The sequence below is a fragment of the Mustela putorius genome, unplaced genomic scaffold (genome assembly GCF_011764305.1).
Source record: "Mustela putorius furo isolate JIRA1106 unplaced genomic scaffold, ASM1176430v1.1 tig00000275_pilon_pilon_pilon, whole genome shotgun sequence".
Taxonomy (NCBI): domain Eukaryota; kingdom Metazoa; phylum Chordata; class Mammalia; order Carnivora; family Mustelidae; genus Mustela; species Mustela putorius.
The window spans coordinates 34,769,599-34,782,387 of record NW_025421341.1 but is presented as its reverse complement, the minus strand read 5'-3'; the positions used below and the strand labels follow the sequence as shown (position 1 = coordinate 34,782,387).

Genomic DNA, 12,789 nt, shown 5'->3' with positions numbered 1-12,789 from the left:
GGAAGAGTTTCCATGAAGGAAATCTGCCAATTATATATATAGCTTTTCCTCTCTCTAAGCCAAAGTGACTGGTTGCAGGGGTTTTGCCCAGGAAATATCTGAGCTCCAAACAAGTTGAGAAGGAAAACTGATGGTGAAATCTGGATAAAGGTCATGGTTCTTCACCGAAGGAACAGCCCTGGCCACCTAACAGGCTGACGTCTGCTGGAAACAGTTGAGTAAGTCAGGTCCAGGGTTCTACCCTACAGAATTCTACTAAGGAACTTTCATTCATTCAACAAACATGAATGTCAAACAGATAAGATTAAAAACAACTAAAAATATTACTTAAATCCATTATATAGCTTCTTTTTTATTTAGTCATTGGACAATAAAAACTAAAAACAGGAGAAGTAAAAGGTAAAGAAAAACCAAAGTTTTTCTCTTGTTTTTACTAGTTATTGCCCAATAGCTCTAAGAAGAGTAACTCCTGATACCTACTCTTCGGCTGCACGTGCTATTTTTCTATATTCTCCGGACCTCATCTGAAATCCTTTGAAATTCCTTTAAATAGAAATAACTGCTAAGTGTGGCAAGCAACTCTATTGCCATCCTAAAATCACTGATGACTGATGGTGTATATAAAAACCAGGAAAATTGGGGTGCCTGGGTGGCCTGTGGGTTAAGCCTCTGCCTTCAGGTCAGGTCATGATCTCAGGGTCCTGGGATCGAGGCCCACATCAGGCTCTCTGCTCAGCGGGGAGCCTCCTTCCCCCTCTCTCTGCCTGCTGCTCTGCTTACTTGTGATCTCTCTCTGTGTCAAATAAATTTTAAAAATCTTTAAAAAAAAAAAAAAAGAAAAGAACACCAGGAAAACTTCTGAGAGCACTTTTCTGCCAACCCGATGACCTATGAGAAGCTATTTCCTTTTCACAGATGAGGAAACAGAGCCACGCAGCTAACAAAGAAAACCACCTTATACCAGACCTTGTAAAACCTCTGGATACCATTATATAGTTCAACAATATTCCTCGGGGAAAAGGAAGTTTTCCCACATACAGACACAACAAATCACTCCTTGCTTTGAAAGACCTGGTTATTCTGACACAGTCATTTTAGGGCAATGGATGCCAGGAGCAAAGTCTGCTCGATTGATCCCTGCCCCATTAAGCCACATGGTATAAACACACAGCTAAGCAAAGGGGCCACATCCTACTTTGGGGAAGTTGTGTGAGATTTCAGTATGACATTTGGCAGAAGCAGTCCCCTAAACATTTACATTCCATAGGAGAATATAATTCTCATTCAATTTATAGAAAATTATACTGAAATATGGGCACATCTTTTTTGTGCCATGCACCCAGGTTATCCTGAAAACCCTCTTTATTGTCAATCCCCCTAACTTGGCCAATCCATCTTCCTAAAACTGAATTTTAATTTAAATAAATTTAAATGTATCTGATAGGGCCTCTCCTTCCCTTTGTTTTTATATGATGCCAACAGTCACTCACTTCTAGTTTTCTGCGTTCTGCACCTGCTCCTTCCATTCCCTCCAACCCCTGTCAGCCCTCACGTCAGCATTTGCGTAGACTCCCCTACTGCCCTTCTCCAGCCCACCCCTCTGCTCTCCTTTCTTCTTCAGCAGGCTCAGCCAACTCTGCCCAGTTTCCCTCATCAGCCTGCCTCCTCATCAACAAACCTGGCCTAGCCTTCCCTCCTTGATCACAGGTATGTAACACACTCGCCTGAGATTCTGGGGACATAAGATTCTGGGATCGTAGGATACATTATAGTTCCAATCATGATCCATTCAAACTCAGGTAAACAGAAGCTGATGAAGCGATAAACCAGAACCAAACCTGAATCAACCTTGAGGGCAGGCAAGAGCAGTTTCGGACACAAGACAGAGCACAGACAGGCTGCCCTCTCCAGGACAGCAGCACCCTCACTTGAGACAGGGCTCAGCACAGAGGCTGCTCTGCAGGGGAGGCCACACCCATCTTCCCAGATGTCCCCCACTGTGGTCTGCCACTGGATCTAGCAGTATCTCCAAAGAGGAAAAACTGAGAGCATTTTAAGTCCCTAATGCTGCAGGAGTGAGGAAACAAGGGTTAACCGATCAACTCCGCCAGACCTACAAATGAAATATCTCCACCTATAAAAGTGATCATTATAGACTCATGAGTGGAAGTGTTTATGATGAAAATATAAAACTATACACATACCGGTGTATGTATGACATGTGAAATGTACCACACACCTCTGAATATAGGACTGAAGGGGACCGGAAGATAGAAAGCAGCTGCTGAGCTACTGTGACCTTTTCTCCCCGCCTCCCTTTAAGTCTCCTCTAAATCATTATTTCCATGTACACACTCTACACAATAAATGGATAAGTTGCCCTCCACACAGCTGCGGTCCTGGGACGCTCCCAGACTCCGCCCCAGAGCCCACCCCCATGCCCCTTCTCAGTGGCCACATGCAGTCCCCAGACCCACACAGCTGCTTCGGTCTCGGTGCTCTCACCGTGTTCTTTACCTGCTTCTGCTACACTTGTCACAGGTCACCATAATTATCTCTTTTCGTGTCTAACAGCCCCGGAGAAGTACCCGAGCACTGGAAACGTGTTTGTCCACTCTGTCTGCCCTCAGGCACCCAATAGTGTGCCACCACAATGGACAGCTGAAAGAAGGAAAAACAAGTCTTTCCAAACCATGCATGTTTTCCAAATGGTCTTGTTCGACTTCAGAAATCAGAGTGCCCAGGTAAGACTATGCTGTTGCCGAATTACTCCTGTATTCTCCAGGGGTAAACAAGAAGTTTTCAAACCATCACACTTGCTAGAAACGTACGCACACACGCACGCGCATGGACACGCACACAGACACATACGCAAACAGCAAAGGAGCCAGCCCGACCCAAAGCTGCTCACCAGATTCCAGAGACACACAGCTCCGCTCCCAGGAAGCTCCCCGGCCCAGTACTCAAGGCATTTGTGAGAGGGTAACAGCAGCAAGAAGGGGCTGGGCCCACAGAATTGTCCGTAGTGATGGACATTTGTTCTGTGGGACTTCACAAAGAAGAAACAATTCCATATCCTCTCTGAACAGAAAGAAGCAACAAAACCTACTTCCTGGCTCACACTTGCTGGCACAGGCCAAGTGTATCCTGCACTGCGGACAGCAGCTTCAAAGAGAACCCCTGGCCTCAAGTCAAGACCTACGAAGGTGTGACCAAGAGCGCACAGATTACTAAGGAGCCTCTGCTCCTTTGGCATCACATGAATGTGGACCCCAAACATGGCTACACCTCAAAATCATGAAAAGTTCTAAGAAATCACCCATTTACAACAAGTCAGCATCAGAATCTCTGGGGATGGTGCCAGGAACTTTTTTTTTTGCCCCCCAAGGGTGCCCAGGCTCAGATAAGTTTGAGAACCACTGCCCTGAGGGAGCAGAAGACAGCAGCGCATACCCTTCTGACTGTGGTCTAAACAGGAATATCCCACAAGGGAGAGTTTTCACCTGAATTTTGAGGGATGGGCAGGGTCTATGGAGGGAACTTGGGGAAAGAGCCTTCAGATCTGAGGTGCCCCACCAAGACCAGGGTGACCTGTGCACAAGGGGTTTATATTCTACAAAGAACAGATCCTTAGGGGTAAGAGGCTGGGACAACTAGGGAAAGCCAGGTCCCCTGGACTGTATAAGATAAGAACCGAGGTGGCACTCGATGATTTACAATCACCTTTAGAAATGGGCAGAATGTGACTCTTTTTAATGGTTTTATATTTCAGGTATATTCCAGTCAAACTTCTTTCCTCTTCAAGGTCCGACTCAAGTGCAATTGCTGCCAGGACCCCAGGGATAAGGGTAAAACAGTCAGACTGCTTTAGGTCCAGTGAAGTCCAGCATAATCCATCGTGATTTTTTTTTTAAGATTTTACTTATTTGTCAGAGAGAGAGAGAGAGCGCGCACACGCGCGCACACACACAAGCAGGCAGAGTGGCAAGCAGAGACTGGAAGAGGGAGAAGTAGGCTCCCTGCCAAGCAAGGAGCCCAATGCAGGACTCGGTCCCAGGACCCTGGGATCGTGACCTGAGCCAAAGGCAGCGGCTTAACTGACTGAGCACCCATGTGTCCCAATCCATGGTGATTTTTTTTTTTTAAAGACTCCATTTATTTACTTGACAGAGAGATCACAAGTAGGCAGAGAGGCAGGCAGAGAGAGAGAGAGAGGAGGAAGCAGGCTCCCCGCTGAGCAGAGAGCCCGACGCAGGACTCGATCCCAGGACCCTGAGACCATGACCTGAGCCGAAGGCAGCGGCCCAACCCACTGAGCCACCCAGGTGCCCCCATGGTGATTTTTTTTTTAAGATTTTATTTATTTATCTGACAGAGAGAGATCACAAGTAGGCAGAGAGACAGGCAGAGCGAGGGGGAAGCAGGCTCCCTGCTGAGCAGAGAGCCCGATGCGGGACTCGATCCCAGGACCCTGGGATCATGACCTGAGCTGAAGGTGGAGGCTTTAACCCACTGAGCCAACCAGGCACCCAACCAAGGTGATTTTAATGAGAAGTTATTATTCAGCAAACACAGAATGTATGAAACATTTCACTTAAGAAATATAAGTAAACCAAACTAAAAGAAAAATGTCTAAGTACCAAATGACATCATAAATTAATTTGTATCACTGCTTTCAATTCCCCCATTGAACAGATAGGCAGTGAATGCCTATAATCATACTGTTAATAGCAGCAAACACTTACATCATGCCTACTGTGTATTAATTCATTTAACCCTCCCAATGATCCCATAGTAGGTACTATTACTATCCCCCATTTCTCAGATGAGGAAACCGAGGCTCAGAGTACTCTAATGACTTGCCCAGGGCCACTCAGCTAGCAAGAGGCTGAGCTGGGATTCATGGCTCAGCCTCCCAGTCCTTGCCCCTGAGCACTGGCACAGGACGAGGGCTCATGGGGGGTATGTTCAACAGTAAAGAAAGGAACATAACCCAGTCCTATCATCTAGGTCCTTACATTGGAGGAAATGCAGATTCTGGACTCTCAAAGACAGAGGCCCTCCTTCCTCTGGGAAAACCAAAGCATGGAAATACTAAATAGCACATAATTTCACCCACAAATGAAGTAAAAGTAACTGAACGTATTACAGCATGAGTCTCTTAACACACAAACGGCCTGACACAGCACTGTCCTTCCCTCAGGCCCCAGTTCACCCACAGCACTGGCTTTCTTACAGCACTGACAGCCTCCATCCCTGCCCTCTGGCTGCTCAGGGGAGACCCAGAGACCCACGAGAAGGACCCCAAATAGAGACCCACCCACCAGCTTGGGGAATCGGATGTATGCCTTGACAAAACCAGAGCCAGCTGCTGGTCCCAGGGCCAAGGTCCCACCTGCGCCAGCACCACCGCCCAAGGATTTGGGAGGAAGGGGGCTCAGGCAAATCCCAAGGGCACAAGCACATGACACCATGACAGCAGGTGACATCCCTGACTGCGGCAAAGGACTCCAGGCAGCAAAACTTCCAGAAAGGCACCATCCTCTCCCAGGCAACGTGGGTGGAAATGCCTCGCAATCCCCTGTGTGCTACAGGCTCCCTGCCATCTGAGGGACATAGGCCAGTACTCAGCCCACACCTGCCTGCAGGTGACCCTTTTCCTGCTTCCCGCTGTCCATCCGCTGCACCTGTGTCCCCCTCTGATGAGAAGCCCCTTGTCCTACTTAATTTAGAAAATCTTCACTAAATTCAATTCAGCTGATTCTGCTTCCCTCAAAAGGGACAGTGCCTCTGACACTAGCACCCCTGAAGTCAGTCTCTGGGGTGAAATTTCTGGGAACTGGAAGGGCCATTGATGCGCCCTGGTAAAGAAAGGGAGGGTATCCAGAGCTCCCTGAGTCTGGTCCTGCGCATATCAGGTGACCGTGGGGCCTTGTGCAGAGCTGCCTTCTGGAAGGCAATAATCACCCAACCGCTCAAAACCCCATTTATCTTCAGCACCCTACTAAATTCCCTAGTCACGTAAGACAGGACCGGCACTGCTAAGAGAGGTGTTTAACCAAAGTGCTACAGCTGTGTTCTCCATCCAGACCTTTGTCAACCACTATGGCTCCACCGAGGCTTCCACACCTCCTACCGGGCCACAGCCCTCCCCACACCCATTCTGGCCACCCCCTCCTGGAAGATTGAGTCTTCCACAACAGCCAGGCTTGTAACAAAAATGACTTTCAAAATCTGGATGGCATCCCAGTACCCATGGCAAAAAAGTCCCAACTCCACACAGCCTGGAAAGCACTTCACCTCTGACTTCCATCCATCCCGCCGCCCTCACACGCTCTGCCGTTCCGGCAAGAACCACTTCTACCCCAGGGCACTCGCCATGCTGGCCACAGCTCCCTCTCAGCCTCAGGCCTCTGAGCCTCTTGTCCCTGACACCTGGCCTCACTGCAGCCCAGAGCTGCTCGCTCCCCAGCCTGCTGCTTCTGTGGCTGCTCGGCCTCCAGGGCCACAGGCTGCAGGAGGGGAGCCATGCACGGCAACCCAGAGTGTGGCCCGCTGTTAGCGCTCTGCGGAGGGACAGCAGCCAGGGGAACTGGGCCCAAGTCATCCTGAATCAGTAGCAATCAAGTATCTCCTTGACAAACACTGTGTGCTGGCTCTTGGGTGAAGCAGTGAACAAAACAAACAAAAACCTTGTTCTCACGCAGCACACACTGCAGCATGGGGACAAAGAAAACTGAAGGGACTCGGAGGACGGACTGGGAGGGACGGGCTGGGTGGCAGTGTGAGAACACAGCTGTGCTGTGCTCCACTGCCTCGACTTGTTCTTGCCACATCTTGACACTGAGTAACATTAAAGGAGGTGATGAAATGTCATCACAGCTCTATTAAAATAGGACAAAAATGGAAAATGATGAAAACACAAACTTGGAGAAACAAGGTAAAAGCCCTGCATGCTGACAGCCCTCCGATGCCCAGAAGTCTCTCGAGCTCCCGGCTGCCTCGGGAAGGCCATAAGCGAAGTCCATGCAGGATGGGAAGCTGTAGAACCGCTATGGAAAGTTCAAAGATGAAGAGCTCAGGCCAGGGGGAATATCCAAGTCAATAAGAACATTTGGAATCCCAAAAGAACATGGAAAATCTTTCTCTGAAGCAGAAAATGACTACATTAAACAGAAAGCACTTTTAAAATACCGCTCTATCAACCAAGAGTTAGCCAGGATAAAAACAAACTAAAAAGAACGTGAAAGTGATGCTGCCTGGCGGTAAAAATCACAAGTAAATGCAACAGGAAACAAAATTAAAACTTTCATAAGTAGAATTTGAGAAAAACAACAAATTAAAATGACGCAAAAAAGAGTGTGACAAACACGGAAGATCCGGAACCCTCCCCCTACAACTCCCTTACCCCGGGACTCTAAATTGCCTGACCAGCCGCTGTGCTAGGGAGAACCCGACACCTTCTTCCGCCTCCATTCTGGCTGCGCTGAGGCACCCTGTCCACTGCCCACCCGCCACCCCCTCCACTCAGAACCAGAAGCCACCCTCTCTTAGTGAGGGCTGTGGTCTCCCCCACACACATCCTACACACTCTCCACCCTTTCCCTTCCTCCTCCAGTTCACTCTCCACAGTGCAACTGGAGTAAAATGTTCTCACTGCAAATCTGGGAATTTCACCCAAAAGAACTATTTGATGGTATTACAGGTTGAAGGACTAAGTCCCAAGCCCTTCCCAGTGCCCACTATGGTCTCTGTTTCCTTCTGGCCTCAGCCAGCCACACAGCCTTTCTTCTGCTTCTTCCCACAGTCTACACTGCATCCTCCACCACAAGGCCTTTGCACACAGTGGTCCCTGGACTTGGCCCATTCTAGGATGCCTACAGGCATGACACATACACATTCACACACTTGTACACACTTCCTCAGTGAAGACTAACCAGTCTTCACATCTCAGTTAAAACATTACTTCCTGGGGTGCCTGGGTGGCTCAGTGGGTTAAAGCCTCTGCCTTCAGCTTGGGTCATGATCCCAGGGTCCTGGGATCGAGCCCCGCATCAGGCTCTCTGCTCAGCAGGGAGCCTGCCTCCCCCTCTCTCTCTGCCTGCCTCTCTGCCTACTTGTGATCTCTGTCAAATAAATAAAATCTTTAAAAAAAAAATTACTTCCTCAGGGGCAGTCCTCCTGACTCCACCCCAATACCAGTGGCGGGGGGGTCCTCCTTATGATACCCCACATAGCCTTCCTTCCCTATAACCTATTTCAGCCTGTAACCTCTCGGTGTGTGCTTCACTGAGCCCCCAGAGAATGCCAGCTTGATGAAGAGCCCCTCTCCATCTCTGCTCACCAATGACAGGTGACCAATGAGCACGGTGCTGGGCCCTGGGCAAGCTCGCAAAAGGCACACAGTGCTGAATCAATATATGAATAAACAACAAGGTTCCCAAAGAATAAGACAAAGCACACAAACAGAATTATACAAAAAATACGAGGAAAAAAAGACCTTTTTCAAAGTTGGAAAACCAAAACCAAGTCTGGAAGACAGAAGATTTACTATATACCAAACAAATTAGTAACCAAATCCAATTATCACACGAGAAAAACAGCCCCATGAGATTTTAAGCAGAAATGTACAGGGGCACTAGGGGGCTTAGTTCGTTAAGCGCCCAGCTCTGGATATCAACTCAGGTCTTGATTCTATGTCAGGCTCAACACTGGGCATGGAGCCTGCTTAACTAAGAAAAAGAAAAAGAAAGAAATGTATGGGTTATCTACAAAGATGATAACAACAGCAAGGCTGGCTTCAGAGGCCTCCCCTCCAACACCAACACTAGGAAACACTGTGCTGCTAGAGTTATCTAATAAAAAACACTCTAGGGATGCCTGGGTGGCTCAGTTGGTTGGACTGCCTTCAGCTCAGGTCATGATCCCGGAGTCCCGGGATCCAGTCCCGCATCGGGCTCCCAGCTCCATGGGGAGTCTGCTTCTCTCTCTGACCTTCTCATTGCTCATGCTCTCTCTCAAATAAATAAATAAAATCTTCAAAAAAAAAAAAAAAACCACTCTATTTTGGGGCGCCTGGGTGGCTCAGATGGTTGAGCGTCTGCCCTCAGCTCAGGTCATGATTCCAGGTCCTAGGATCCAGCCCCACATCAGCCTCCTAGCTCAGCAAGGAGTCTTTAAAAACAAACAAACATATTTTGTTTCCTTTGCAGAAGGAACAACATTCTACATCATTTTTCTTCTTTGTTCTTCAGCCGCTTTCTCACTTTCATTAGTGTGATGCAAACAACAATGAAAGCAGAAAGCAGCATGTTCTACGTGGTTGAACACCCCGTGAAGTACACAACTTCACCGAAAAAGGACATCACCACGTGCGCTAGCTATAAGCAGATACAACATAAGAAAATTCGTAAATTGTGAATGTATTTTTATAGGAATTTTTAAATTCAAATCACTACCAAATATAAATGTAAAAATACAAAACAGAAGGGAGATACCGAGAAAGCATTCAATCAAGATAGCACAACACAGTCATCCACTAAACATAGGAATCAAATGTGCAAAAACCCTGACAAGCAGAAAATGTCTCAAGTTCACTATTATAAACCGCTCCAGATTGAGGAAAAACAACTTCTAACAATATATTGTTTACAAGAATTAAATCTAAAATAGCAAAGAAAAACTGAAGATAAAAGTGAGGGTGGAAGACATATTACCAAATTCTGAACCAAGAAATAGAGCAATATTAGTATCAGACAGAGTACAGTTAACAGTAAAGACTGTTCAGTGTAAAAAAGATGTTACCTTATTGACAAATAATTACTCAGTAATGAAGGTACTAACATTTCTGTGTTTGGGCACCTGGGTGGCTCAGTCAGTGAAGCAGTGAAGCGTCTGCCTTCGGCTCAGGTCATGATCCCAGAGTTCAGGGATCAAGCCCCAAGTGGGGCTCCCTGCTTGGCGGGAGCCTGATTCTCCCTCCCTTTCTGCCCCCTACCCTCACTCATGCTCTCTCAAATAAGTAAATAAATAAAAGCTTTCAAAAAAAAAAATTATGTGCCTAAAAGAGCTTCAAAAGAGCACCTGGGTGGCTTAGTCAGTTAAGCATCTGCATTTGGCTCACGTCACAATCCTAGCGTCCTGGGACTGAGCCCTGGGTTTGGTCTTTCTGCTCAGCAGAGAATCTGCTTGTCCCTCTCCATCTGCCCCAAACGTTGCTTATGCCTTCTCTCTCACTCATTCTCTCCCTCAAATAAATAAAATCTTAAAAAATAAAAACAAAAATAGAAGCACCTGGGTGGCTCCATCATTATGGTCTGCCATCAGCTCAGGTCAGGGTCCTGGGATAGAACCCTGCACTGGGCCTCCCTGCTCGGCAGGAAGCCTACTTCTCCCTCTGCCCCTCCCCTGCTTGTGTTCCTTCTTTTGACATGTCTCTGTCAAATAAATAAGTAAAAATTTTTTAAATGTTTAAAAAAATAAAAATAAAAGAGCTTCAAAAACGGTGAAAATGAAAGTGTTGCAAATATAAGATTAAAATGACAAATATAATTATTCTGAAGAGAGTAACTCTTCATCAATCTCTGGAAGATCAAGCAAATTTAAAATAGGATCATTAGACCTAAACAACAAATTTATAAACTGTGACAAAGACCAAACTTGACTCCCTTTGGTAAACATATTACCTTTCAAATAAATGGTATCTAACATTTCTCATATTTACATAAAAAGTGATCTTGATGTCAGATACCTGTAAGTATCACTGAGTGACATGATACCGAAAAAAATAGTTAACTAGCAAGAATTGCCAATTCATTCATTAAGTGGAAGAGGTTGAGAGGCTGAAAAGAGCTCTAGCAATACCATAGGACTGGTGGGGAAAACGCAAATTCAGAAGGACTCCTGGGTGGCTCAGTCAGTTAAGTGTCTGCTTTCAGCTCAGGTCATGATCTCAGGGTCCTGGGATCAAGCCCCGCAACAGGCCCTCCACTCAGCAGGGAGCCTACTTCCTCCTCTCTCTTTCTCTCTCTCTGACTACCTCTCTGCCTGTCAAATAAATAAATAATATAATTTTTAAAAACCCTCTAAATATATAAAGCAAAACTAACAGAATGAAAACAAAAAACAGATAAGTCCACAATCATAGTAGGACATTTTAATAAATCTTTTTTTTTTTAAGATTTTATTTGACAGAGAAAGACAGCAGAAACACAAGCAGGGGGAACAGCAGGCAGAGGGAGAAGAGAAGCAGGCTCCCCGCTGAGCAAGGAGCTGGACGTGGGGCTTGATCCCAGGACTCTGGGATCATGACCTGAGCTGAGGGCAGACGCTTAACCAACTGAGCCACCCTGCCACCCCGAGATTTTAATAAATTTTAATAATAGGACAAGCAGAAAAACAAATCAGTAGGTTATAAAATATTTGAGAAAAATAGCTAAACCTTTGTCCTACTCAAATGCATATAGGAACTCCAAATCTAAGTTATGTTCAAATGCACATGGAACATTTATGAAAACTGGTAGGTCGTAAAAGTCTCAACAATTACAAAGGATTAAAATCATAGAGTATATTTTCGGATAGTAGTAGAATGAAGCTAGAGATCAATTAACAATACAACTAGAAAAATCCCAAGTGCCATGATATTAGGAAATGCACAGATCACAAAGACACAAAATATACATTATGACACCATTTATATCAAATAGCTAAAACACTCAAAACTAAAAATCTACAGTGTTGGGTGCCTCGGTGGGTCAGTGGGTTAAACCCTCTGCCTTTGGCTCAGGTTGTGATTTCGGGGTCCTGGGATCAATTTCCACATTGGGCTCTCTGCTCAGCAGGGAGCCTGCTTCGTCCTCTCTCTCTCTCTCTCTGCCTGCCTCTCTGCCTACCTGTGATCTTTCTCTGTCAAATAAATAAATAAAATCTTTTAAAATTTTTTAAAAAATAAAATAAAAATCTACAGTGTTGGAGGTCAGGATAGTGGTTACATTTGGAGAGGGGAGGTTAATCATGAAGGGAGCTTCTCTGGACTTGGAGATGTTCTATCACTTGATCTGAGTGGCTGTTAAACATCAAGCTTCCACTTACACTTGTGTATTTTTGGTATGGAAGTCATTTTTCAATCTAAGAATTTATTTGAAATATATAAAGTTCCAGTAAAGCAGAAATTCTACTTTGACAAACTCCTTCGGATTGTTTTAGTAGTCAAAATATACCTTCAGCACAAATCTGTAACTTCATTATCATAAAGCTAAAAATAATCTTTTTTTTTTATTAAATTGATTTATTTTCAGAAAAACAGTATTCATTATTTTTTCACCACACCCAGTGCTCCCTGCAATCCGTGCCCTCTATAAGCTAAAAATAATCTTAAAACATGTTAGAAAATGGAAAGAAGCATAAGGGAAAAATGAATAGCATTTTAACCCGGTAACATCAGGCCTACTATTAGTGTATGAAATCTAGTTAAAAAAAAAAAAAAAGGGGGGGGGGCCTGGGTGGCTCAGTGGGTTAAGTCGCTGCCTTCGGCTCGGGTCATGGTCCCAGGGTCCTGGGATCGAGTCCCACATCAGGCTCTCTGCTCGGCAGGGAGCCTGCTTCTTCCTCTCTCTCTTTCAGCCTGCCTCTCTGCCTACTTGTGATCTCTGTCTGTCAAATAAATAAATAAAATCTTTAAAAAAAAAAAAAAAAGGACAAAGACAAAGCACTAAAACTATTACAACCATTGAGGGCAGATTTAGACAGAAAGTGAAATGAGTGAAATAATTCTGAACCCTAAAAAAACAG

The 12,789-nt window shown here is 45.6% G+C and overlaps 1 protein-coding gene across 5 annotated transcripts in view; it reads right to left on the bottom strand.

Moving 5' to 3' along the window:
- DGKD (diacylglycerol kinase delta) overlaps positions 1-12,789 on the bottom strand; it is a 113,848-nt gene that overhangs the window by 69,200 nt on the left and 31,859 nt on the right. The window lies entirely within an intron of this gene.